This window comes from Aotus nancymaae, unplaced genomic scaffold, assembly GCF_030222135.1.
Source record: "Aotus nancymaae isolate 86718 unplaced genomic scaffold, 86718_ANA_hifiasm-v0.15.2.pri h1tg000021l, whole genome shotgun sequence".
Taxonomy (NCBI): Eukaryota; Metazoa; Chordata; class Mammalia; order Primates; family Aotidae; genus Aotus; species Aotus nancymaae.
In genome coordinates, this window is record NW_026988433.1 from 7,039,782 (window position 1) to 7,067,162 (window position 27,381).

Below are 27,381 nucleotides of genomic sequence, written 5' to 3' on the forward strand. Positions count from 1 at the left end.
GAACACCATTGAGAATAAGAAGAATGAGCTCAGCAAAAACGTACATCACTAGGGGTGAGTTATATTATTTATACTACAGCCACACAATGGGATGCATTGCAGTCTTTAAAATAATGTGGTAGGTTTAGGTGAACCAATATGCAAAGATGCATAAGAAATATTAAGTGAAAAAAGCAATTTACAGGTAAGTGTATTTGACTACATACAGACATTTGCAAGTGTTCACACACAACTCTAAAAAGATAAATTCCAAATTGTAAATACTTTGGGATGACGGGGTGGAAAAGTAAAACCATTAGAGACATTTCTAATTTATAAATTTATATATTATGATATTATTTTAATAAGCAAAAAATAGATGTAACCATTTTTAATCTTTAAAAATTTAAAGAAATAACTTGCATCTGGAAAAGAAATGCATACTGAGGCATTTATACAGGCTTAGTTCAAAAACACTGTACTTTTTTTTTTTTTTTTGAGATTGAGTCTCACTCTGTCGCCCAGGCTGGAGTGCAGTGGCGTGATCTCCACTCACTGCAACCTCCGCCTCCTAGGTTCAAGTGATTCTCATACCTCAGCCTCCCAAATATCTGGGATTACAGGCACGCACCACCACACGTGGCTACTTTTTGTATTTTAGTAGAGACAGGGTTTCCTTCTGTTGGCCAGGTTGGTCTCGAACTCCTGACCTTAAGTGATCTACTTGCCTTGGCCTCCCAAAGTACTGGGATTACAGGTGTGAGCCACCATGCCCAGCCAGAAAATACTGTAGTTTTGAAATAAATTTTGTTAATCACACAAACCCTAGCACAATGTCCACAAGACATGGGGCATGTGGGTGAAAGTCCTGGGAAAGGAGAATTTGTTCTAACCCGGTCCACGGGACCAACCTGGAGATTGCATTGCAGATGTCAGAGCCCCAGGTGCTCCCTGACTCTTCCCTGGAGGCCTCTGCATAAAGTAGGCAGAAGAATGGCTGCCTCTGATGGTTTCCTGGGCTTTCAGTTGCTGAAGGAGCCCAAGCAATCTTCTGGAAACAGCTTTCCTCAGACAGACTGCAGAGGACACAGGTGCGCGAGGTGATGGCGCTGCAAACCTTGCGCTGCCTCTCTTCCTCCGCCACGTGCCAGCTGAGCACCCCCAGGTGCCGTCTTTCACTCTTCTGAGACTTGTGTCTTTTCCCTGAAAAGTAGAAGCAATCATTCTTGCTCTGCTCACCATGCAGGTTGTTGTCAGGATCGTTTGGATTAATGAATGTGAAAAAGATCTTGCAAACCATGAAGGGCTGTCTGTGCCTAAGAAAAGAACCACTTTCCTCACATAGGGATGATTTTCATCTGATTTCAAGTGCAGGAGAAAATAGTCAAGCTTTCAAAGGCTATGGGTAAGATGATGGAGTTTTCTTTGTTTAATAAATAAAGGGGCCAGGTACAGTGGCTCATGCCTGTAATCTCAGCACTCTGGGAGGCTGAGGTGGGTGGATCTCTTGAGGTCAGGAGTTCAAGACCAGTCTGACCAACATGGCAAAATTCTGTCTCTACTAAAAAATGCAAAAATTAGCTGGGCATGGTAGCAAGTACCTGCAATCCCAGCTATTTGGGGGACTGAGGCAGAAGAATCACTAGAACCCAAGAGATGGAGGCTGCAGTGAGTCAATATCACATCACTGCACTCCAGGCTGGGCAACAGAGCAACACTCCATCTCAAAAAAAAAAAAAAGGGTATTTGAGAGGCTGAGCCCCAAAATCCCTTAAGCCTTGGAGTTTGAGACCATGCTGGGAAATGTAGGGAGACCCTGCCTCTCCAAAAAATAAAATAAAAAATTAGCGAAGCATAGTGTCATGCACCTGTGGTCCTAGCTACTCAGGAGGCTGGGTGGGAGGATCACTTGAGCCCAGGAGGTCAAGACTGCAGCAAGCTATGACTGCCCCACTACACTCCTGCCTGGGCAATATAGGACACACTGTCTCTAAAAAACAAAAATAAACGGAATTTTAAAAGTCTGGCAACTTGATTTTGCAAGACAAGGTCATGAGCCTTCTGACCCACGGGACTGTTAGCACTCTGCTTCAAAATTAGCTCAATGATCTCTCACAAGATACAAACACAAGGAGACAATCACAGACACATCCATTTATCACTCAGGAAGATAAGAGAGGCTTTAATTCTTCCTTCTTCCATTTTCTAAATACATGTGAAATTCTGTCCAGACGTTGTTGACATTTCGGAGCTGTGTTCACATCTGTGTCCGTTCCTGAAGTGTGTGCCCTCTCACACCGAAATGGAGGGCAGTTTTGTTGGCTTACCTGTTTTATTTTCCCAACACAAGTCAGTCTCAGACTGAAAGCATAACCTGCAGATTTTACACTTTTAGTTTCTTAAGGGTGTTTTGGTGGATTGATTTAACTTTGGCAGAAATTTTATTTAAATGTATTTGTTTGAAGTAAATATTTAAATATTAACAACCACTGAGGACGAAAGAGTCTTATTTATATCTGGTTGATTTCCTGGAAGCAGCTTTGGTGTGTTTTTTTTCTCTCTCTAGGTTTATTAATCATTTCTCAGTATACATTGTCCTGTCCTGGAGGGGCCACATTGAAATCAACCAAGCCCCAGGCCAGACCAAGAACAGAACAACTTTGTATGTGGTGCTGGGGAGGGAATGAAAGTTAGCAAAGGAAGCATTCTGACATCCAAAAGGTCAAGGTCAGTTTACAGACACAAACACGCCATGCATCAGGATAATATGACCAAATATTAAACAAGGTGTGAACTTTCCCACTCTTCCTCCTATCCACACTTACCTCCAACCCTAGAAGCCAGGATATTCCTGTCATATTACCCAAGATAGGACCAAAATCAAGCCAAAAAGAAAAGTAACTAAATCCCTTCTCAACTTTGGGCTTTCACAACAGAATATTGAAAGACTGACTGCTATTAAAGAGATTTGTATCATAAGAACCTACTTGGTGTTTTAGTGAATTGATTTAACTTAAACCTTGAAATTTGACCTAAACAATAGGCAGAGAAAGTCTGTGACCTGGCTGGGTGCAGCAGCTCACGCCTGCAATCCCAGCACTTTGGGAGGCCAAGACCAGCTGATGGCTTGAGCCCAGGAGTTCAAGAGCAGCCTGGGCAACATGGTGAAATCCCTTCTCTACAGAAAATACAATAATTAGCTGGACATTGGTTGTGCACACCAGGAAACAGAGGCGGGAGGATTGCTTGAGCCCAGGAGGTCCAGGCTGCAGGTACATGAAACAAGATCATGTCACTGGGCTCCAGCATGGACAACATAGTGAGACCCTGTCTCAAAAAATAAAAATAATGTGTGTGTGTGTGTGTGTGTGTGTGTAATGTATCAGAATGGACTTTTGTAGTTTTTCTGTAATGAACATCCCCATGTACTTAAAGGTAGAATGTGTCTGGCGGGAAAGCAAGGGAAGGTACATCGTTTCCACCCACTGGTCTTGGTCCTAAGTGGTGATAATGGGGTCATATGTCTTCCAGAAGGTTTGGGAGATCTGGAATAGAAGCAACCTGGGTCTCTTTTCTTATCTGGTTGCCATGGAGTTCCTCATGCCACCTTGGTTTAAGAGAGTAGACTACAGATGGCTCCATATGAATTCAAGGCACAGGGGCCTGAAGGGACCACCCACTCCAGTGTTTCCCAAGAGAATGGAGAAGCCTAACAGTCTTCTGAGCAACCAGCACTGGAGGACAAGGATGGGACTCATGACTGGGTTCAAGGTGCACCATTATGGATATGTGGCAAATCTCATATTAGGGGACCCGCTGGGATGCAAACTTAGGGAAGGTTAAGGAAGGAAAGAGGTCAGGCAGGAAAAACCATCTCTGTGGACACCAGCATGGAACAGAGAAGAGCAGAGCTGAGAGCTTATTTGTGCACCCACTACAGTACTGTGTGAGCCTCCTGGAGCTTAGACTCAACTCCATGAAAAAGAGGAGGATGGAATTACAAATTAATTGAGTGTAATGCATATTTCTTGAAATAACTTAGAATTGATGGTCTGATGCTTTATGCTACCTGTCTAAACAGGGCTAGAAATAAGTGTTAAGTTGATTAGGTAGACTGAGAGTATATGCCTAATACACACAGAAAGAATGAGAGATAGAAATGGAGATAGATATGGGAGGGGGAATAAAAGAAAGAAAGAGAGAGAGAGAGAGAGCGCGAGCATGTGCATGATCTATCCTGGCACACAAGCACGACTCTGGTTAGTACCTCGTTTGTACAGAGTAGGCACTACTCAGTAAATGATTGTTGAACAAATTAAGCTGAAAAGGGAATCTGAATAAGGAGGTGAAGATGGAAATAGATGGTGCAGAGTGAGATGTAGGGGGAAGTTGTTTGCTCCTTTTTTAAAAAATTTCTACCATTTTTTCCTGCAGTAGGACCCAAGTTTAAAATAAGATTGGAGGCCAGGTGCGGTGGCTCACGCCTGTAATCCCAGCACTTTGGGAGGCCGAGGCGGGTGGATCATGAGGTCAAGAGATCGAGACCATCCTGGTCAACATGGTGAAACCCTGTCTCTACTAAAAATACAAAAAATTAGCTGGGCATGGTGGTGCGTGCCTGTAATCCCAGCTACTCAGGAGGCTGAGGCAGGAGAATTGCCTGAACCCAGGAGGCAGAGGCTGCGGTGAGCTGAGATCGCGCTATTGCACTCCAGCCTGGGTAACAAGAGCGAAACTCCGTCTCAAAAAAAATAAATAAATAAGATTGGAATGTGTTCCCTGGTGTCCTTAGCACTCCACTCCCTCACTTGCAATGGAAAGACTGGATGTCCTAGTCAGACACACAGCGAGGGGACGGTTCACAGGGTGTCCAGCTTCTCCCAGTTTGCCTGGGTCTTGTTCAGCTTTAGCACTGAAAGCCTCTGTCTTAGGAAATCCACAGTCCAAGCACATCGGGATGGTTGGTCATTCTGATTCCAATTCCGAGTATCCAGTCATGGAGAGACAATGTTCACAGCTCACAACTCTCCGCTTTGAGGATTTGAAAACCAAAAAAATGGAATTTGAGGTATTTGGCCTGTTGTATCTGCACAGTAATAGTAAACGTTTGAACAAGAGTGTTATGGAAAAATAAACTAACTCATTATGGTTGGGGTTACTGAGAAAGATGTGGTCTCACCAGTCTTCAAATCAAGAGACACACTGGGAACCAAATGTCACCATCCCTTTATTGCATCCCTACCTGAATGCAAAGCCCCACTCAACCTGGGCCACATCACAACGAGATTTTAAAAGGGACCCTTCTCCGGAGAGAGGAGACTATTCATGTGGCCAGGTTAATTTATCACAGTGGCGATCTGGTGCATAATTTAGCATTTATCTCATTAATTTTACAGGTACTCTACAGCTCTAACAACAGAAATGTTTGAGGGAAAAGAGAGCTTTCTTCACCTACTAGTCATTCCATGAGAAAAGGTTTTGGGAAACATTCTATGTTGCGTGCTTCTCCTCCCTGACCTCTGTTTTGAGGCTGCTGCAAAGCGCAGTGTGCCCAGTTTTCTGGATGATGAGGAGGTGCGATTCACAGCATCCAGTCATGCAGAGGGGAGGGGAGTTAACTTGATGGGTGTCTGAGATGGGCTGATGAAATGCAGCATGGAAAATTAGCCCAGTAAAACAGCTATAAAATTTGAATCACAGCATCATAAAAATGCCAACAGACCAAGCGCAATAAATATCGCAGGCAGCCGAGAACAAGGCAAGTTACCCTATGCACAAAGCCGGAAATGCACATATTCCCTTTAATAATTTCCTTGTAACGTTGTTGATTAAGTTATCTCTGAAACAACAGTCAATGTACTGAAAAGATGATTCTGCCGTAGAAAATAGAGACAAGTTTTAACGCTGATGATTTTCTATTTCTTTTCATAAAAATATCTGCAAAGATGGAGAAACTTTAAGGATATTCTAGTTCACTGTTTTCCCAAGTAGAAATACATTTTTGTTATCTGTTGCAGTTATTTCTTTTCTTTTTAAATTTTTTAGTTGACAAATGAAGAAGTATATACTGATGATATACAACCTTGCATTTTCAAATATACATACCATACTTTGTATAACTAAATAAAGCTAATTACTGTATGGATTACCCCATTCTTATTTTTTTGTGATGAAAACACTTAAAATCTAGTTTCTCAGCAATTTTCAAGAATACCATACCTCATTGTGAACTACAGTCACTATATTATACAATAGTTCTCCTGAACTTTTTCCTTCTATCTAAAAAAATATTTTGTATTCCTTGACCAATTTTTCCCCAAGCCATCCCCCATCCTGCAGTAATTATGTTCTACAGCATCACCTTGGACGTGGAATTATCAATACTGAACATTTTCTAGGAGAAATAGAGAGAAATTTCTGCAAGCCTCTTGTCACAACATTTTCATCCATCAATGAATACATAACCTTGTCTTATGTGTGTTTTTGTTTAAAGACACCTTATTTAATATATAGCACCAACTCATTAACACTGAACTCAGTCAGCACCGCTGTCTGTCGCTCATGCCTGAATGAAGCGTCTTTGCGTTTTCTCTGTCAGGTACCTCACGCTGCCTTCTTGTGGTAGACAAGACTTCAGCACTATGCTTGCATGCCATGTTAAACAGCAAAGTCATCCATTAAAGAAACACAAAAATAGGCCGGGCACAGTGGCTCACGCCTGTAATCCCAGCACTTTGGGAGGCCAAGGCGGGCGGATCACGAGGTCAAGAGATCAAGACCATCCTGGCCAACATAGTGAAACCCCGTCTCTAAAAAAAAAAAAAAAAAAGAAAGAAAGAAACACAAGAATGCAAACAGTTTGGTACTAAATAGCCCACAAGAAGGACATTTATGCTGTGAGAGCTGAAACAGGAAAACTCAGTGTCACCTTGTGTCATGTCGGGTGGAAACTTAAATTTTTTTTTTCTGTTTCATGCATGCTCAAAAATGAGCACAAAAACCCCAGAAACATTGATTTTGGAATTATAAGTACATTGTAGCAAGTACATTTGCAAACACAATATCTGTAAATAACAAGGACAGAGAGTGACTTTGTTTGCAACTCCCAATAATTTAAATAATAATTAAACTAATGTATTTTTCTGTACCAGTCTGAGTCTCTGGTTGCAATAAATAGGAAGGATAGAAAATTCATCTTTCTTAGAAAGCAACATAATGGAAGGATACAGGAAAACTCAAAAAGTCAAGGCAAAATGTAGAGAAAAGCTACGAACGGAGAATCTCCTAGGATTAGGTTGCATTCATTTCTGCATTCCTACGTATTTACGGCATTGTTATGTGCTAGGCACTGTTCGTGTTTGGGATACAAAAGTGAACAAACAAGGTCTCTGTCCGTATGGAATTTACAGTTTATTAGAGAAGACAATAAGATGGTAACATATGTTAGAAGTGATATGTGCTATAAAAACTAAAAGCCAAGTCACTGGGCATGTGGTCTGCCAGGGACGGGAGTAGGCAGGTGGCAATTTTCTGTCCTATTTCTGCTTCTTTAGCAAGTCATGTGAACTCAGCTAATTTTCTTAACTTCACTGCATCTTTTATTGTTTCATCTGTGGCATGGGTGTAATAATGACACCTAGCTTACAGGGTTGTTCGTAGGATGTTTAGGATTATTGCAGGTGAAGTCCTTGGCACAGTGCCCAGCACACAGTAGGTTTGTTTTCCATTTCATGTTTATGATAATATTCTATTACAATAATGATACAAATGCTGCATGGGCCCTCTGAATCACCACCAGTGCTGAGCCTGTCGAAGATTTTGACTTTTCTAGCATATTTGTCAATGGAGAGATTGTCCCTGTCCTAAAGAATGTGCTTTCCATAATTGTAGAATAAAGAAAAGGCAGTGACAGAAAACCCAGCCTTGAAAAATATTTGGTGTAGCAAATGAATTTTTTCAAACACTTTACATATTTTTTTCTTTCTCATCTTAGGAGAACAAAATAGCTGTGTTCTACTGTGCAGCATTTATAACTTTCTTGCTATAGAGAATGCCTTATTACTAAGTCTGATAAGGAAAAGAGCTTTTTCTTGTGGTTTTCAACAACATCACCCAGATAGAAACAAGGCTGCAGGTATTTATGCCTCTCAGTTGTCTCTTTGAAAGTTTAAAATCATCCCCTAATTAAACTAGAAGACATTATGTATGATTTTTTTTAAAAGGCTGTAGCTGCTGAGACTGACTAACTAGCAAGTCAGTTACCTGGTGAATAGCTATTTACCAAACCTCTTTCCTTTTCTTCCTGAGCTCATATTTCTACTCTATTTATAGTCTCCCTTGCAGGGGACAAGGACCTAGCAGAGAAAGATGAGTAGAAGCCGTATCACCACCTCCCAGCCTGACCTATAAGACCTCTCATGGGTGGTCCTCCACGCTCTGTTGCTGCAACACAGAAGATGCTTGTTAAAGATGAAGAAGTCACAAGATGGAAAGAGCCTAGGTTCTTGAATCAGTGCTTGGTGGATCCGCTCACCCCTCAACAAAAACGACCGGTCTGGACTTTCAATGAGTGAAAAATAAACCCCCATGGGTCTCTAACCGTTACGTATCTTGAGGTTCATTTACTACGGCATGGAGCTTTACCCTAAATGAGAGAATGGAAACCACTAAGAATTGACTTTAGGGACAGACCTTGATTTCTTCAGGTAGCATAAACGTCTCAGATCTTTACTTACTGATTTCAAAGAAACAAGGACACAGCTTCTCCCATATTCCCAAAAACATTGCAGGTGTTGAAAGCATTTCTGGGATTGCACCTAGTCACACTGATAGTAGAGAAAATGTCTGTGCAGGTGATTTGGTTGTGCTGTGTTATGGGATGGTCCCTTCCATTTCTGCTGAATTTATGGTCTCTGTTGGGCACACGGTACACTCAATGAAAACTGACCTTGCATCTGTAATTATATCACTGTTTTCAGTAAACATCTGGGAAATGTATTGGCTTGATAATTTCCAGTGAGGATGTGCTCTTCCCTTCCATTCTCTGTAAAATTTCCCTGAGTCTGTGAATTGACTTGTTTATCCCTGATCAGTCAAACTGTGAATTTGGGGAAAGAAGTTGCAAAACCAATTTTAAAAGCACATAGGGCAGTCAGGGTGCTGCTATTAGGAGAGAAAACCCTGCATGTGCTTCAGGACTGGGAGAGCTGACCCAGCCTCACCTGCAGTTGTGAAGCAAGGTCACATCTCCTGCTCCCAGTTCTCCAGATTTCCGGAGACAGACACTCCACAAGCCAGACTCCTTTGCCATGACACTGCTCAAGATGTGCTTCATGTATTTCAATTTCTGATTTTCACTGAGGAGAGAAAAGCAATCTATCATCTCTTAGGAGAAGAAAGCCATTTGGAAGAATCTATTTTGTACATTCATAACAGCATTGCTGGTTCTTGATGAATATCAACAGCAGCAAAAGAAAGAAACAGGGAGATAGAAAGGAAGGGAGGCAGGATGGAGAGAGGAAAGAAGGGAGGGAGGGAGAGAAGAAAGGAAGGAAGGAACAAGGGAGGGAACAGAGGAGGGAGAGAGAATCCTATGAAAGAATCAGAGTTTCCCATAACCTCAGACACCCTAAGTAGTCAATGTGCAAATTTGTTTACTTTTTTTACATATGAAAAAACAAGCCACGTAAATAACTTTTCACATAGAAGTGAATTTAAGGCACCTGAGACTTTCATGTGTGAGCAGAGGATAAAAATTATGTTGAAATTTTTTCATGTATCTGTGCCTAAAACAATATTCTGAGATGTTATCATCTTTTAATTCAGGTTCTCTTTGTAGTGTCCCCTTTTCCACCCACTTCCTGCCCAACAGAGTCAGATCCCTGTTCATTGCCTCAGGGAAGGTACGAGGAAGAGTGGAAAACAGAAAGACATTATTCTTTTTTGGCACTTAGTTTACAAAGGGCTGGTTCTTAGGAGACAATGATAGTTAGGATGCCCACAGTTAGCAAGTACTGGGTGCTAGTCCAAGCTCCATGTTCTTGAACTCATTTAACTCTTACAGCAGTCCCATATCATCCCTATGCTACAGAACGGGAAAACAAGGCACAGAGAGGTTAACAAAGTTGCACAGGTGTGTACAGATAGTAAGGGGAAGAGGCAGGTTTTGAACAAAAGGAGTCTGGTTTCAAAGTCCAGCCTCTGTGCCACCCCACTGCAGGGTTTTACAACACTATGATGCCTCACTATGCTAACAGGCTTTTCTCTGAGTAGGGTTTTTGGAGAGACAAGCGGAATATGGTTGTCAAGCTTTGGTGAGAGCTTTTGCTTACCAACAGGAAGAGAGAAGGACTTGCACACTCAAAAACAGTGCCATCCTCCAAGTGCCTGGGGGAGGAATGGACATAGGAACAATGAAGGCCTCCAACCTCCTCTTGGCAGGGCCTCTGGAGGAAGAGAGAGAGAAGGAAGGGCCCTATGTCCAGCTTCCAGAGGTCCCCAGTCCTGGAAAGAAGCAGATTTTCCATGAAACTAATGAAGCTTGAGCTGCAAAGCCCTTCACTGGCTTAGATCTCCCAGTCCTCAGGAAGAAGGGCTGGCCATGTGTTCATTCTGTGACATGCAACAAAAGATGCTTTCATTACAATCCATCAAGACCTTTGTTCTATTAGGTTGGTGCAAAAGTCCTTGTGGTTTTTATTATTATGTTCAGTGGCAAAAATCTTAATGACTTTTGCACCAACCTAATAATTTCTCCGATGTCATGCATCCCCAAGTTGCATGATGGTCCAGTGGCTGCAGGCATGTTTGCCATGCGGCTAAGGGTTCTTTGAGTTGGGTGCACATTTGTCTGGATTTAGTGGGATGTATTTACATGGCCGAACTCAATTCTCAGTACAGTTATGGCTCACTGTCTTGCTGTAGGAAGAACTTCCAGGAGTAATTCTTCCCCACTGTGTCAACCCACTCAAGGTGATGGGTCAAGGTTTGGTTCCTGCTATGAGCTTGTTCTAGAAGTGAGCCTGATGTGAATAGTGCAGGAGAAACAAGTTTTGAAATGAGTGGAGGGAGAAACTTGTCTATAATTGTCCCTCCAATCATCAGAGGTATAAAACTATCAGTGAAGGATTTGGTTTTCATCAATGCTTAGTCACAAGATTTCTGGTGATTCAATGTTATGTGCTACGTGTTTGCATTTCCCCACAATGCATATGTTGAAGCCCTGAACTCCCTGTGGCTGTATTTGGAGATGATGCTTCTAAGGAATTACTTAGATTAAATGAGGTCATGTGGTGTAACTTGATCATATAGGATTGGTGAATTTATATTAAAAGGATTGAATATCTTTTGGTAGTAACATATTTTGAGTTTGTCATCAAAAGCATCTTGAAGGCAATTCTTTAAAATTCCTTTTTAATTCTTCTGTGTTTGTTTATATGTTTTATTTAAAAAATCAAATATTCCCAATTTTGTCAGTGTATATCTCAACTTCCTGGCAAGGTCACCTGATGATAGGTAGTATTGACAGAAAAGCACCTTCTTATCAGTTCAGAGCCTCATTCCTTTGTGTAGTTCACAGGTCTCTGAAAAGCCTCATGTATGGGCATTAATTGCTATTCAGAGCTAACTCCTAGTGCCAGGAGATTTTTGTCTTTCTGAAGGTTTGCCTGTCAGTATGGCTGGATTATCTGGCTATTAAATAGTGGTCCTTTCAGCATGCCAACCCTCTAAAGAGATTGTGCTAGCAACTCAAGAGATAAGCAAAGTGACTTTCTGTAAGTGTAAGCAGACTCCAGCCTTATTCTTGGAAACAAGTAACAATCTAATGTGCTACTTAATCAATCTGCAAACAGCTAATGGGTGGCCCCTGCGTGCTGGACACTCTCAAAATATTAGCACCATGCTGGATGACATCTATCAGACGAGGATTTTAAAAGTTAGCCTGTTGGGTTTGTTTTAAGGTGATGTGCTTTCTAATTCTGGAATTGGATAATTTGGAAAAGAGAGGGATTAAGGAGATAGGCCAGAGACTAAGCATATTTCCTGCTTTGTCATGGAGAAGAGAATTAATAAAACATGAATTGTGAACAGTCAGAATAGAAACAATGTAATACTTAAACATGATGAGATTAGAATTGATTGGGGTTTTCTTTTTATCCTTTTTATGTTTTGGCCAATTATTAAATATTACTTGCATAGTTAAAATAAAATGAAGGTAAAATAGTACCTGTATTGCTTAGGATGCTTCAGCCCTAGAAGGATAAATACCCAACGAGCAGCAGTTCCTCCCTGAAGGAATATGAACTGCTTCCTTCACAAGGATCGGGAGGTTTGTGGTTCTGTGCCTTTGTCCACGTTTCCATGACATCACGTGACATTTCATCTCTTTCCATCTTTCTTCGTTGTCATCCTCTCTGTGCTGGCTTTTCCTCCTCTTGGGTCTCGTCTCATGGTGATAAGACGGCAAGTTCAGTGCCAAGCATTACGTGAGTGTCCCAAGCAGGAGGGAAGAAGGTGACAAAGTGGCTTTCATCTTAGAGGTTTCCCAAGTAGACACTCCCCTTTGGCTGAAGAGAGGCCAAGAAAACCAGTCCTGACAAAGGGGATCATGAAGGCCATGATTTTCAGCTGTGGCCTATCAGAATCTATGTACTGTGGGTGAGTATGTTGCACTGCAGTCACATCAGGATTCTGTCAGCAAGAAAATTCCCAGATAGGTGGACAAGTAAAAATGTCAGTCCCTACCTTCACCACCCTCCTCTCCACTCCTGTTGAGAGCCCTAAAGATAACCCGATTCTCAGCTGGGCTCTCTGAAGAGCCAGTAGCCATAAGGAACACGAGAGAAAACTTCTGATTCTGAGTCTATCAGCTTAGCTTCTGACACTGCACACAATGCTGCATCCTAGAGTCCCACTTTTTTTTTGGGTAGGCGGCCGTCAGAATCCAGAGTTCATATTATTCAGAATATCTGCTTGTTGTAAACAACAAACATATACAAGTAAAAGGCCATATACAAGTAAAACAAAAGAGGTTTGTTTATGCCTCTAAGATTCACTCTAAGGGGCTTTTTTTTTTTCTTTTTGCATTTGAAATTATTTGTTTTACTTGTATATGGCCCTGTGAATTTTCCAGTGAAAAGAATCATGCTTCTGTGTAAGTGCTAAGAACATCGCCCTGGAGAAATTGGAGACAGCCAGTTCTCTGCTTGGGGAAATCTTGTGGGGAAATAAGTTTCTTTCCCACATCTGTGGGAGAAAGAGAAATAAGGAACAGGGGAATGGAAAGAGCCACTTCCAATCAATTAATCCACCAAAGCCACCTTTTGCAGATGGCCCCATGATTGATGTGCTCCACCCTGCAGCCTTGGCTTGGTGCCTAGGTATGGTATCTATGTGGGCTGAGCAGTCTCCTCTTGAAATGCCTGAAGTGCCACTACTAACAAGATCTTTACACTAAGAATTTCCCTTTCTAGTCTTCTGCTGTGAAAGCAAAAACAGCTCTTCTAGGGCAGAAGAAGGATAAATAACATTTATCCAAGGAGACCTAACATTACATTGGTGGGATGAGATTAAAGATGCTGTTTTGTGTCTGTGGGGTGGGGGTGGTGAGAGGGAGTCTCGCTGGTCACCCAGGCTGGAGTGCAGTGGTGCAATCTTGGCTCATTGTAACCTCTGCCTCTCAGGTTCAAGTGATTCTCCTGCTTCAGCCTCCTGAGTAAATGGGATTACAGGCATGTGCCACTACACCTGGATAATTTTTGTATTCTAGTAGAGTTGGGGTTTCACCATGTTGGTTAGGCTAGTCTTGAACTCCTGACCTCAGGTGATCCACCCACCTCAGCCTTCCAAAGTGCTGAGATTACAGGCATGAGCCACGGCGCCTGGCCTAAAAATGCTTTTATTCCTCGTGAAATAAACGGACAGAAAGCGCATCCTGGAGACAGTGAAACAATCAGAGAGGTCACACCTTACACTGCCGTGTGCTTCTAAAGACTGCACAAATATGAAAATTAGGCATGGTCAAAATAGCTCAATAAATTCAGAAGAGACAGTGTTTTCCTCCAAGGTCACAGATCGCCAGTCATTTGACAAGACCCAGGACCTGACACATATCTTCGGTTACCATCCCCTTTTTGAGAGATTACCAACATTCAGTCAAGGTGAGGTTTTCTTGCTGCAGCGATTATAACAAACTCAGCTTTACTTCATCAACATGTTTGTCTGATGGTATTTCTGGGGTAGCTGAGAGTTGACACTAGGAAGCCTAAGATTAGAGCCATAATTACACATTTAAAGTCTCCTGGTGTCATAACCATATTCTGTCCTTTGAGGAGAGTATATCAACCACTGGTATTTCAGCCATTGCTTTATGGCTTTGTATTGGTATTTTCCCATTTCACCCACTTAAACTCCTTCAGCAGTGGTGTCTGCGTGCAAGTCAGAGGTATATCTGTAATTCCTATTGATGGTGGATAGGACGTTGCTGTTAGAATTCCAGTTTCAGGAGGGAGAAGAAACACCAGTGAAGAAAGAAAGTGTTTAGAGGTCCTCAAGCCATAATGTAAAAGCTAAGAGATAAATTTTAATTGAGCTGATATCCTAAATGTCAAACCAGCCTGCATCGTGATCTCCAATGGGTGTTTATTGTCCCACTTCCCCACACAAAATTAAGGGCATTGCATCTGTGAAAATTCCTTGAAGAGAGTTTGTCTCTCAGCTGTTCTCAGCCTGAAGAGGAAGTTCAAAGAAGTATTGGAAACCTTAGGAAAAAGGTTAAGTTTTTTAGAAATAATTAGCGGTCAACAGATTCCACTAGGTAAGAAACAAGCTTCTTACTGCTGCTGAAGAGTAGAAAGAGACGACTAGAAGAGGCGACGCTTAATCTAAAACATTACTAATAATGGAATTCGGGGCATCTCAAGAGACCGCCATTGAGATTCTAGCAGACCCAAGGCCCAAGCAGAAGGCTGTGGCTGCCTGGGTGGAGGGTGTCAATCATGAGAGGCAAGTGCAAAGGTGGTTTTCCAGAAATAACACAAGGAGCTAGGGAGTGTGCCAGGCTCATTTATGGCCCCTGGATTCATGGCCAGAAAAGTAGGTAAAGAAGCAGCCATGGCCACCTGTTGATAGGTTCCCCAGCAGGCAAGATGTCTCTGGGCTGTTTGTGGTCCACACTGATGGGGGTCTCACTGAAAGTAGCAGGTTGCAGGGTCACACCTTCACTAAGTATCTTCTTTCACTTTCCCCTAAACAGGAGCACAGCTCCCTGTGGGTTGCCTGAAGATTTAAGCCACTTAATATATACTTACGGCTGAGGTGAGTGGATCACGAGGTCAAGAGATCGAGACCATCCTGGCCAACATGGTGAAACTCCGTCTCTACTAAAAATACAAAAAATTAGCTGGGCATGGTGGCACGTGCCTATAATCCCAGCTACTGAGGAGGCTGAGGCAGGAGAATTGCCTGAACTCAGGAGGCGGAGGTTGCGGTGAGCCGAAATCGTGCCATTGCACTCCTGCCTGGGTAACAAGAGCGAAACTGTCTCAAAAAAAAAAAAAAAAATATATATATATATATATATATATATATATATATATATATACTTACTTAGTTGCCATAAAATACCATGGCGGCTGTGTTGCTTATTGGGTATGCTTACTCTCATTTTCACAAGGATATGAATTTGCTTATTATTTTCTGTAGGTGAAGAAGTTCCTGCCTTATGAGACACAAGTGTAAATTCATCCCAACTCACACAATAATAGCAATCCACTGTGAACCTCCCCACTCCACTGGGCCCCAGGATGTGGCTCTGCAGCTGGTTCATACTGAAGTGACATCTGAAGTCAGGGACTTACACATTTTAAGGGTTTTGTTTTATTTTAAGCCGTTTGATTTTCCTTCTGTCTCAGATTTGCCTGCATATAAAAATATGTAGCATAAATTATAATTTTTGCTCCTAATGTGCATTGCTAAGTTGCTTGTCACTTTTAGCAGCAGTTTCTGTCTAATGACCATCTTCCTTTTAATTCAAGTATTAAGAATCTGTAAAAAAAAAAAAAATAAAAATAAAAAAAGGATCTGTAAAAGACAAAGTGCATATGGTAATGCTTCATAACCCCTTGTTCGTTTCTTATGTATTTCTATATTCAGTAGCTCCTGTATATAGCCTGAATAGAGCCTACTTTGTTACACTCTCCAAAATTCTTGTGCTAATGAAATAAGACAATATTTGCTCAACAGCAGAACAGTATCTGACTTCTACTAAGTGCTCCATAAAAATCAGCTAGTACCTTGATTAAAGATATTTAAGTCATTCACTTATTCACTCATTAACTCTGCACCGAACAACTATACAAGAGGCACTGTGCACACCAGTTGAGAGAGAAGGCATGTTCATTTAGACTAAACTCAGTCTGGGTTTTGAGATCCGAGGAGCATGGACGGATGCTGGGGAGGAATGAGATAAGTTTACACATGTTGCTTGAGCTTCTCTTTAATTCATTTAATTTTGTAGTTATGCAACAATAGAATAATGTTGGTTTTATCTGTATTTAGTCTTAGAATTTAACCTACCAGGGGATGGCTCTTTGCTGGGAGAACAGAAAACGACACAACAGTGTGCTGTAACTGGTGGCACTAAGGCCTTAGTGGCAGAGACAGAATCAACAGCCGTCTGCCCCCAGTGTTAGCATTTTTCTCAATGTCAATAAAACCAATGTTAACTGAGATGTATCCTAAGTGTTTACTCCATCACTGGTAACTAATTTAATTTACCCAAGTCCCTGGTAAGGAATTATCCTCATTAAGCAACTCTTTATGAAACAAATCTTAAATCAACACAGGAGACCCTCAGACTCCAGATTTTGTGCCCTTTATATGTAGTTTTTTCCCAGATCTTTCTACTTTTCAATATTTTAGGTGATACAATTATCATTTCTAAAAAATGAACTTAACAATGCTGAGCCTTAAGTTCAATATTATGTTCAGAGAAAGCTTTCCAAAAAGGGAAAAGCAATGAAAATAAAACCTTCTCAGGTTTGGTACTTTTAAAATTAATCTTTAATTTCATTTTCTATTTGGTTTCACAGGTAGAAAATACACATTTTAATCCTTTTGTGATTTATTTGTTTTAATATTGAAAGCTCTCAGGGGTGTGCTACCCAGAATCTCTGATCACATTTGCCTGCCTTAGCTTTCCCCTCCAGGGACACAGGTGTTTGTATCATCTGACCCTCTCTGAGCTTTCGAAGGACCCTCCCTGGTGCAATGCTCCACGTTTAGCTGTGACATCACCACGGGTTGATTGAAGGATCTCCTGGAAGCCCTGCCTCATCTCTCTTCCACATGGCCAAAGTCAAAGCAAGCAGGAAGAGGCATATAAAAGAAGCCCCTCCACTGAAAAACAAAGACCTCACTGGAAATTCACTTTTTCTCATTCAGGAAAGGTGACCTTTTACTACCCTCATAGAGAAAGTAGAAACTTTCTCTTCTCAGAAATATCCATGAGGATTGATACTGGCTATTGACTGAAGTTTAAATCTGACATTCACTTCTATTATTCCATGAACATCACATGTCCACGGATCTCGACTCGCTGACTGTGTCTAGCACAGCCTAGGACTGCAGTTGCAGCAAGGGGCTGAGGACTCGGCAGTACAGCGTTCTTGAAACAAACTCCATAAACTAATGCTTTCTGAAATGTGTTTAAGGACATTTCCTTGCATATCCTCATTCATGTATCTAAATCCCTCTTTTGCTAAATTCAAACTTTAGCAGTAGAAACTTTAAAGACAATGCATTTTCATATTTTCACGACTCAGTGGAAAAATTAGCCCTTCTTACTATTTTTCCTAGATTTGTAGGAGGCAGAACAAAGGGTCTAATTGTGCGGATGTTCCAGTTTTGATTTCAATCACCTGGTAGCACCCAGACTATTATTTATGTGATCATGAAAAAGATGAAAACTAATTGTGTGGGTCAACTCTGATTTTAAAAACTATTTTTCTAATATTTAGCCTTGTCAGTACACATAGAAGAAATATTTTTGCATTTATAATATCTTAGGGGCTAAAGTACACTGATTAAATGTACTATTTTGAGCTAATCATAAGTAATACAGCCTTTACACTTTGGACTATCAAAAATGCCATTCACGTTTAATTACATCTCATTGCCAATCTTTCTTAACGGCCATTTTAAGGCTTTAAACTCATCAGAGCAACATCCGGTTCTGAAGAGGGACATACACCCACTTCCCAGGTGTATGTCAACAATGAATTCATTCCCCAATTATCTTAAAAAAAGGTGTGCTTCATGCTAAGGGCCAGGTGTTTTGTTAGGTTTATTCATATTTGTTTTATAACTTCACATATGTTAGCATCATCACTTTATAGAAAAGAAAGCTGAAGATTAGAGAGTTTAAGTAATTTGCCCAAAAAACACTTTATCATTCAGTTTGAATTTGGATCTGTGGCTTCCCGTGTAACCAAACATTACAATTTCAGCGTTAACTTTTCTCATTGGAAAGAGCATTGAAATGATGTTTTAGTGGGTCATCCTACTGAACACTTCCTTCCTTCCTTAATTCCTTCTGCTTCCTTCCTTCTTTTCTTTCTTCTTGACTTTACTGGGGTTTTCAAAAATCTCTTTTTCTAGCAATACAAAGGTTTGAGTAAGCAAAAGATTTCTATCAAAGTGATCATTTGTCTATGTGAAGCAAAATATCTCTACTTACCGAAAGCTTTATTTTTGAATTCCAAGTCTGCTCTCTAGTTGGTAACACACATCTGAATCTCAGAGGAAAGTTGGCCTCGGGAAGGATGCGGCAGTCATCAGCCTAGGGACAGTAGCTGAAATGAACAAACAAGTTGGGTTAATGAAAGGTGGTGAGTGAAGTATATTCAAAGGAAAAAACGATCCAAAAGAGAGACTTTAATAAGATATTTTTATTGAAATAAGCGTGGGGTATTTGTGTGTGTCTCTCTCTGAGACTGTGTGTGCAAATTTTACTTATTCTGTTAATCCCATGGCGGTATGTATGTGTGACAAAATTAATGGTGTCATTGTATAATGTTTTAGAATATGTTGAAATGGAACTATAGTAATACATTTTATAATAACTGGCATTTTGTGTTCTGTCTGTTATGTAGGATTTATTAAGTAATAAGACAAGAACAGCCATTTTAAAATGTCATTTAATTTCTCTAAGAAAATTTAATGAATGTGGAACTGAATTTGGTACTGAATGTTCAAAGATCTAAAAGTTTTTTTGTAAGTCTTTATGTATATTTAAACAAAACCACCTAAATTTGGTTGTGAGTGTTTCTCCTTTTCTACTCCTGAATGCACAGAATGACTAGTTTTTATTCTGGTAATGATATGGCTGTATGTGTGTGCAATGAAATTAGAATTAGTTGTATCAACTGTAGGATTTTTTTGTCCCAAAGAGCCTGGATTAATAGAAGTCCAGTTTCAATCGGGCAATTATCAACAGTGCCCAAACAGGATTGAAAATATTTATTTGATTTGTCAGTAAACATGGGCTAGGGTGACCTCAGCAGAGCTAATTCAATTGATTGAGGATTGAGGCAGGAATACTGGAAGGTGTGTGTACTTGATGGCATTAGCTCCTAAAACGAAAGAGCCAGACAGAAACACAAGAAGTGTGCAGAATGCCAATGTGTTTTTCCCAGTCTCTGGGAGATCAGTGCCCTGCCAGGAAGAAAGAACATGGAAAATGTGCAGAACAAAATCAGTAGCTAATACATCAGTCTCACCAAGGGCTGAAGCAACTGAGCAGGAGGTCTGACTCCAGTCAGAACTGGTCAATGTAGGACTGGTATCCAGGGCCTTGTCCTGGAAGGTCATTGCGCTTTGAAACAGGGACAAATAAAACACTTGAAAAGGCCTAACAAGGCAGTCCAGGGGGTGAGAAAATCATCCAGTGTATCTGCTGCTCCAGAGCTGCTCCCAGTTGAAAATCTGTAATCTCTAGCTCATTGAATCCCATTGAGGAGGTAGCATCAACCATTTTTGAAGAATAAATTTCAGTTGGCCTGGGATAGTAATTCCAATTTTCTGGAAATAGTAAAATGATTTCCTTATTATTTCTTTAAGCTCAGGAAAGTTTAGAATCAACAAAGCAGATGATGAATTATACCAAATCTGTGTATTTTATTTATTTGCTAAGGTAAGGAGTAATTGGGGAATTCTTTGTACTTAAAACATTTGTAATTGTTAAGACAATTTGTCATATTAGGTTACAGATTCATCTTTCTTTTCCAGTTAAAATGCAATTTAGAAATCAAGTTTTGACTTTTGTCTTTAAGTTGAAAAATGTAAGAAATTTATCTAAATACAGAAACAATAATAGAATGTAAAAACAACATTTATTTATTATATTTCTAGGCTTGTTTAAATACTTCAGATCATTTTGCCTATTAAATAGCATATTAATTGCTTAACAAGATAGTAGATATATTTAATTTACAAATACAGTTTAAACTATTTAAAGAAATTTAGTTAAGGCTTTCAAAATTCTCAACAATTTTTTCAAATAGATTTGCAAATAGCAATATTAAGACTTGTAAGCTGAACATAATGACTTATGGAAAATCTTAAGTTTGGCATTTTATTGACTTGAGTATTTTGATTACTAATTTAAAAGGCAAGGAGTCACAGATAGTCTTCTCTATGCACTGAAGCCACCCTTGAAGGCGACAACTATACGAACAAAGTGGAATGAACAGTTGCTGGGACACCGACCACTGTGAGAAGGTGGGTGGAAAGAGAGGAGCAGGAAATAGAAGCTCATTCATGGAAACCAATAGGAACAATAAACCAGAGCTACCAAGCAAAGCACAGAGGACTCTTTAAAATATAATACTAAGGGGAATGTAGATCTAGGTCACAGTGCGATATTTGTGAATTTAAAACACACGTATAGACAAACCATAATTATACACTATGCAAAGATTCAAAGATACCACACAAGGGCATGCATACATCAAGCACATGGGTACCTCCACAAGGAAGGGGTGATGGTAGAGGAGAGAGGGGAAAAAAATGAAAGGGCCTGGCAGGAACGATCGTGATAGGGTCTAAACTAAGGAGTAGGATCAACCAAACCCATGGCTACCTGTGTGTTACACTGTTTTAAAAGAAAAAAGAAAAGAAAACAAAGACAGAAAGAAGAGAGGAAGGGAAATGAACTAACAACCATACACTTGGGTTGATTCTATCTGATCTGATTTGCAGAAGGTCCTTCAACTCAGCATTCCTGTTTCAGGTTGGAAAGTATTTTATATATATCCTCAGACTCACCTGGCTCAGTAAAATACCAAACTCCATGGTAGCTACTATTCTAAAAGCAACTTCTTTCTTTTGCCTGTCCCATTACTGGGATCTGATAAACACTACATATTGGTGATAATTATGAGAATAGCAAGTGGAGTGTGCATTTCCAAATGTGTGGATGAAGGTAAGTTTTCCTTCTCAATTTTTAAAATATTACCACTTCTCACCATTCCCCAAATGTGTGCACGTCATTCTGAAATAGAAATACCAACTATTCACACATTAACTGAAACAACTAATTTTTTGCCCCTTCTCTCTTTTTGTTCCAACCATTAAGAAATGTGAGAAACTAGTTAATCTTCACGTAAATTTAAATAAAACCATGTAAATTTTGTTGTGGGTGTTTCTCCTTTTCTACTCCTGGATGCTTTGAATGAATAGTATTCATTCTGGCAATGATATGGCTGTATGTGTGTGTGATGAAATTAAAATTAAGTGCATCAATTATATGATTATTTTTTGGCCCAGAGAGTCTGGATTAATAGAAATCCAGTTTTAATCAGGCAGTTACCAACAGTGCCCAAACAGGACCGAAACTATTCATTTTATTTGTCAGTAAAAGTGGATTAGGGATTCCTGCAGAAGCCTCTGACATTCCCACACTTTACCCCAGGACAAACTTCAAGGCGGGAAACTAGTCAACAAAATAAAGGTAACAGTTTCCAATTTCCAAAGATGAAAATTGTCTCTGCAGGACAGAGGTGTAGAAACACTTTCCCGTAATGGACCAGAGAGTGTATATTTTAGACTTTGTGGAAGAAGAGGCAAAACTGCAGATATAAGTACAAGAGAGAAAACTCCTGGTTTCCTCACCTCATCTGCTATTTCCATGTTATTCACTGCTGCAAATGCTGGGCTGCAGTGCTGTAAGCCTGCCAGCTGGGATGGAGCTTCTGGGAGTAGAGGGAGATTCAGGGTGGAGCTTCGTGTCTGCAGCCCACAGTGCTTGCCCACTCAATCCCTGACAGCTGGACACGACAAAAACAGGCAGCTGCTTGGAGTTGGTTCACAGGCCATAGTCCACTGGGCCTTATGCTAAAGAGTCATATCTACCCATAAAATGAACCATCCATGGATGAAGACCCTTAATTGAGACAAGGGAGTGTAATAATTACTGGATGAGAAAGCAGGTCTTTAGTCTGGATGATGGCAGGTACAATGGATTCACCAAATGGATTCATTTTCCTCCTAGCCACACAACTGGACTATATTGCCCAGCATCCCTTGCAGTTAGGTTGGAGTCATGTGACTGTGTTTTGGCCAATGAAAATGATGTGAGCCTGGCAGTAGAACTTTCTGCAAGATTCCAGATTCCAGGGTGACCATAGCAGCTGTGTGTTATGAGGCCATAATACAGAAAGACCAGGGTCTTCAAATGACTACATAAAGCAGAGGTTTCCCCACCACCCCCCACACTTGGGATTGTAATGCAAAGAAGTTATTTCTTTTATCAATAAAGGTAAATAAACCTTTATTGATGAAAACCACTGCCATTTGGGGGTTGTTACAGCAGTCAGCAGTCTGTGACTAATAGAGGCAGCAAGAAATAGGAGGGAGAGAGAAAGGTGCCCATGTGAATTATCCAGCAAAAGGGGCTCACTGTCCAATGTGCTGGAAGCCAGAAATACGACACTGGGTTTCTGAGAAGAAAGCTTTATACTGCAAGTTGACTCACAAGGAGGCAGGAGTGAAGCTCAAACCTGCGCTAGTTTTTATTAGAAAAGGTTCACAGGGTGGATTCTGAGATTAGCAGGTAATTGGTGGAAGGAAAGAGGAGGTCTGGAAAGTCCTTGGGCATGCACAATCATCTTTTTACGCTAACGCATGTGCAAATGCAGGGAAGTTAGTATGAACAATGCAGTGAAAATTCAGGCTGTGATGTCAGTAAGCTCGTCCTGTGCAAACTCCAGTCATCCATATTGGTTCCATCTGATTTCAGTCAGTTCTTTCATCTCACAAGTGGAGTTTCAGTGCTTCAGCAAGTTGTTTCTTTTCTTATCTGCCATCCTACAACCTCAATAATTTCTGTTAGCTACTAGTTTATTTAACTTTGGGCGGCACAGTTTCACGTGTGCCCCACACAATCCTAATAGTTTCATAATGAGGAATCCCTCCTAGAGAGGGGATGTTTCTGAGAGGTTCATCACTGAGAAGAACAGCTGCACTAACACAAGATGAGACAAGACACGCCAAGACAGAGGACAGGCTTCTCACTGAAGGGCTCTCATTTTCAGGGAGAAATAAGCTGTGTTTTCTCCATTTCATCCGACTCCTGGTAGGTTATCATCCTATGGTATCTTTGAGATGAGGCACTCATGCTGTGCTCTGAAAGGAACGATAAAATTACCTGAGAGTCTTCAAAATAGGTGAGAGATAAAGGACAATGTTAGAGGTGTATCCACAAAACCATGAGTATACAGAATAAGAAGAAAATATAAACTGAGAAAAGAGGGAGTCCGCAACAGTGGAAGATGCAGATTTTAGGTAAATGTGCCCTGTATGAACACCATGGGATAGTCAACCTTAAGTTATCTATCCTAGAGGAGTCATTGGGGAAATATCTTAGCAAAACTGCTATGTTTAATATGAAATTTTCAACGATCAGAACTTACGGATGTGGGCTTGGAAGCCAGACTGTGTGGGTTAAATCTTCTGTCATTTGCCAAGTCTGGGACCTAGAGCAAGTTTTCACCAAACCCCTTTCATTGTCTTGCTAGCCGTACGACTGGACTACATTGCCCAGCATCCCTTGCAGTTAGGTTGGGGTCATGTGATTGGATTCTGGACAATGAAAATGATGTGAGCCTGGCATAGAATCTTCTGCAAGATTCCAGATTCCAGGGTGACCATAGCAGCTGTGTGTTATGGGGCTATAATGCAGAAAGACCAGGGTCTTCAAATGACTACACAAAGCAGAGTTTTCCCTGCTGCCCCCCACACCTCCCTGCCTCAATTTTCTCATCTGCTAAATGGGTATGACATTATTCTTTAATTCATAGAAATCTTGTAAGAATTAACCTAAAACAATTAAGATACATTTACAAAAGGTGGCATTTATTAGGCAGTTGATAAATGCTAATTATTATAGCATTTAGTAATGCTTTAAGAATAGCATTGGAGGTGTGAAAGTTGAGTGGCTGGGAAGCTCAACTGAGGTTCTTGCCTGTTGCCATACACAATATCAGAAAAGTTATTTTGAATATTCAGGGAATACCAAGAATAATGTGAATGGGAGGGAAGGGAGCCCCAGCCCAGTGTAAATACCTATTTTCTCTGGGAGGCTTCTTTGAAAAACCAGATATCTCATAGTTGGGCAGGTCTCTCTGCACATAGGTTTACAGATCTTAGATTCTATGCCCTGTCTCTCTCACAGGGTCTCAATTCTCTGAGCTGAGTGCTGTTCTGCTGTTCATTTAAGAGTCTCCAAGTGGAGCCCTTCATAGGCTGAATTGCCAAAGCCAGTGGTGCAGGTGTATTACTTAGCTCAGAGACCAGCACAGCCTCTGCTCTGTGTCTGGTAGCTCTTGATATCATCTGGAGATCTGAGCCGTTGCATCTTAACCTCCAGAAGTTAGTTCCATTGGGCCTAGGTCTTCGTTCCCAGGTCTATCTCCAATCATGGCCTCTGCTCTGGGGCTCTTCCTGACAAATTGCAAGATCTTTATCATCATATTTACCCTGGAAAAACCCAACACATGATCATGGCATTATAGTAAAGAGTCTTGGATTTAGACGGAGGAGGAGAAAGAAACCTGTCCTGGGAGTCAAGATACCTGAAATGCACCTTCATCTCAATTAAGAGGCATGTTAATTCTGCTGTCTAGACATTCCTAGAAGGGAGTGAAGGGAAACCGATTTCAGGTACACTGGGTTTAAAAAAAAACTTTTATTTTAAATTCAGGAGTACATATGTAGGGTTGTTACATACATAAACGTGTGTCATGGGCTTTTGTTGTACAAATTATTTCATCACCCAGGTATTAAGCCTACTAACCATTAGTTACTTTTCCTGATCCCCTCCTACCCACTCTCCACCCTCTGACAGGCCCCAGTGTCTCTTGTTCTCTTCCTTTATATATATATTAAACAAAGTCTGTTTAAACACAGTATGTCCACTTAATACTTAGCCATTTTATAAGGAATGTTGCTTTGTTTCAGTGACCATTTATCCTACCCTAGGCACTGACGTATGATATTTATGAATCTATTTAAAATTCAATTATTGTTTGAGGGGTATAAAATTATTTAAGATATTCATTGTGGAAACAGATGATTAAAAGGTGAAGAAATACACATGAAGAGCATAGCTTACAAATGAAAAGCTGAATTTCAACCCAGGCAATCTCTGTCCCTAAAACCGTCACTCTTCATTGAAGAAGATAATGTGCTGCCTGGCCCAGGGTGCAGTTGAATAAACCATGATTAGAAACGTGTTTTCAGAGCAACACCCCATTGGGATCTTTCACAAACAATAAACCTCTTACTTGAATGTTAAATATGAATCATGTCACACACAGCACACCGAATGGACAAAGCTTCTTTTACCCGGAAGAGCAGTTTCCTGTCCCCGCATGACCGCAGATGAGCTGGTTAATGCTTGTCAAGGACCCAGAAAACATGCTACAGGAGGAGTCAGGAGATCTTAGATAAGACACTGCAGTTTGCTTTTTACACTGTGTGGATTAGCAGAAGGAATAGGAAGGGCCATGACCCAAGAAAGGGACAGTGAGAAAGAGTACATCAAGCCCCTTCAATAATATCCAAATATCCACATCAAAAACTAAGCACTTCTGTGCATCGTCCCTCACCATTTGTGTGCCTTACATTTCACTCCCACCATGACTCCATGAAATAGGGGTGCTCTCACTTCTCCAATTCAAAGATAAGGGGGTTTGAGGCTCAGAGAACTGAGAGGGTTACAACCCAAGATCACATCTCTAACGGCTGGTGAAGGTGGGAGTCACACTTAGTTAGGCCGCTGGCTGCAAAGTCCCCATTCTTACCCATTATCTTCCATTGTCTCCCCAAATACTTTATGGGAATTAATTCATTTCCTCTCCCCAGAAGCTCTCAGAGGTAAGTACTATTATCAACTGATATAATCTGGATCTGTGTCGCTGCCAAATCTCACGTTGAAATGTAATCCTCAGTGTTGGAGGTGGCGTAGGGGGAGATGTTTGGGTCATGGGGTTGGACCCCTCATGAATGGCTTAGCACCATCCCCTTGATAATGAGTGAGTTCAATTCACACAAGATCTGGTTAATTACAAGGGGGTGGCACTGCCCCCTTCTCTCTCTTGCACCTGCTTGTGTCATGTGAAATGTCTGCTTCCAGAAGTTAAGCAGATGCCAGCACCATGCTTCCTGTCCAGTGGGCAGAGCTGTGAGCCAATTAAACCTCTTTTCTTTATAAATTACCCATTCTTAGGCATTTCTTTATAGCAATGCAAGAATGGCCTAACACCTTATCCCCAAGGTTTAGTTGAAGAACCTGGTTAACTGACTGGTTAACCAGCACAGACTGGTTAACTGATTTCCAGGAGGAAAAAATTCACCTGAACTTGATACTGACAATTATAACAGCAGCAGCAATAATAATAACCAACAAGTACAGAGGATTTATTGTGTAACTAGTACTATTCTAAAAGCCTAACATACATGAGCTCTATTAACTTATTAAATATTTTCAATTACCCCATAATTGCTTCTATTATTAGCTCTCTTCAACCCATGAGACAACCCAAGCACAAAAATGTGAAGTGGCTGTTATAGGTCATATAGATGGTGAGGGTAAAATATATTTTACCCCAGGGCAACTGGCTCTAAACCCTCATTCATAACCATTATGCTAAACACATACACACACACACACACACACACACTCTGCACACACAAATATCCACATACAAATACAGAAGAAACATACACACTCACATACCAACACACACTACACAAAATCATATGCACATGTGTATATTGACATACATATACACACATCACGCACTTACATATACACAAACGTCCATAAGCACACACATACAGATA

The 27,381-nt window shown here is 40.8% G+C and overlaps 1 long non-coding RNA gene across 3 annotated transcripts in view; it reads right to left on the reverse strand.

Moving 5' to 3' along the window:
- LOC105728104 (uncharacterized) overlaps window positions 1–24,077 on the reverse strand; it is a 72,049-nt gene extending 47,972 nt beyond the window's left edge. Inside the window, exons 1-5 of one of the 3 annotated variants that reach the window (XR_010343765.1) lie at window positions 22,452–22,559; window positions 22,177–22,304; window positions 18,716–18,830; window positions 17,275–17,376; window positions 15,836–16,023 (exon numbers count right to left, since the gene is read on the reverse strand). This is a non-coding gene — a long non-coding RNA (uncharacterized LOC105728104). Of the gene's footprint in view, window positions 1–9,200; window positions 9,336–12,205; window positions 12,546–15,835; window positions 16,024–17,274; window positions 17,377–18,706; window positions 18,831–22,176; window positions 22,305–22,451; window positions 22,588–23,532; window positions 23,543–23,944 lie in introns of those variants that run through there. The other 2 variants (XR_010343766.1, XR_010343764.1) reach the window with 2 other exon arrangements.
- Window positions 24,078–27,381: the final 3,304 nt, after the last annotated feature.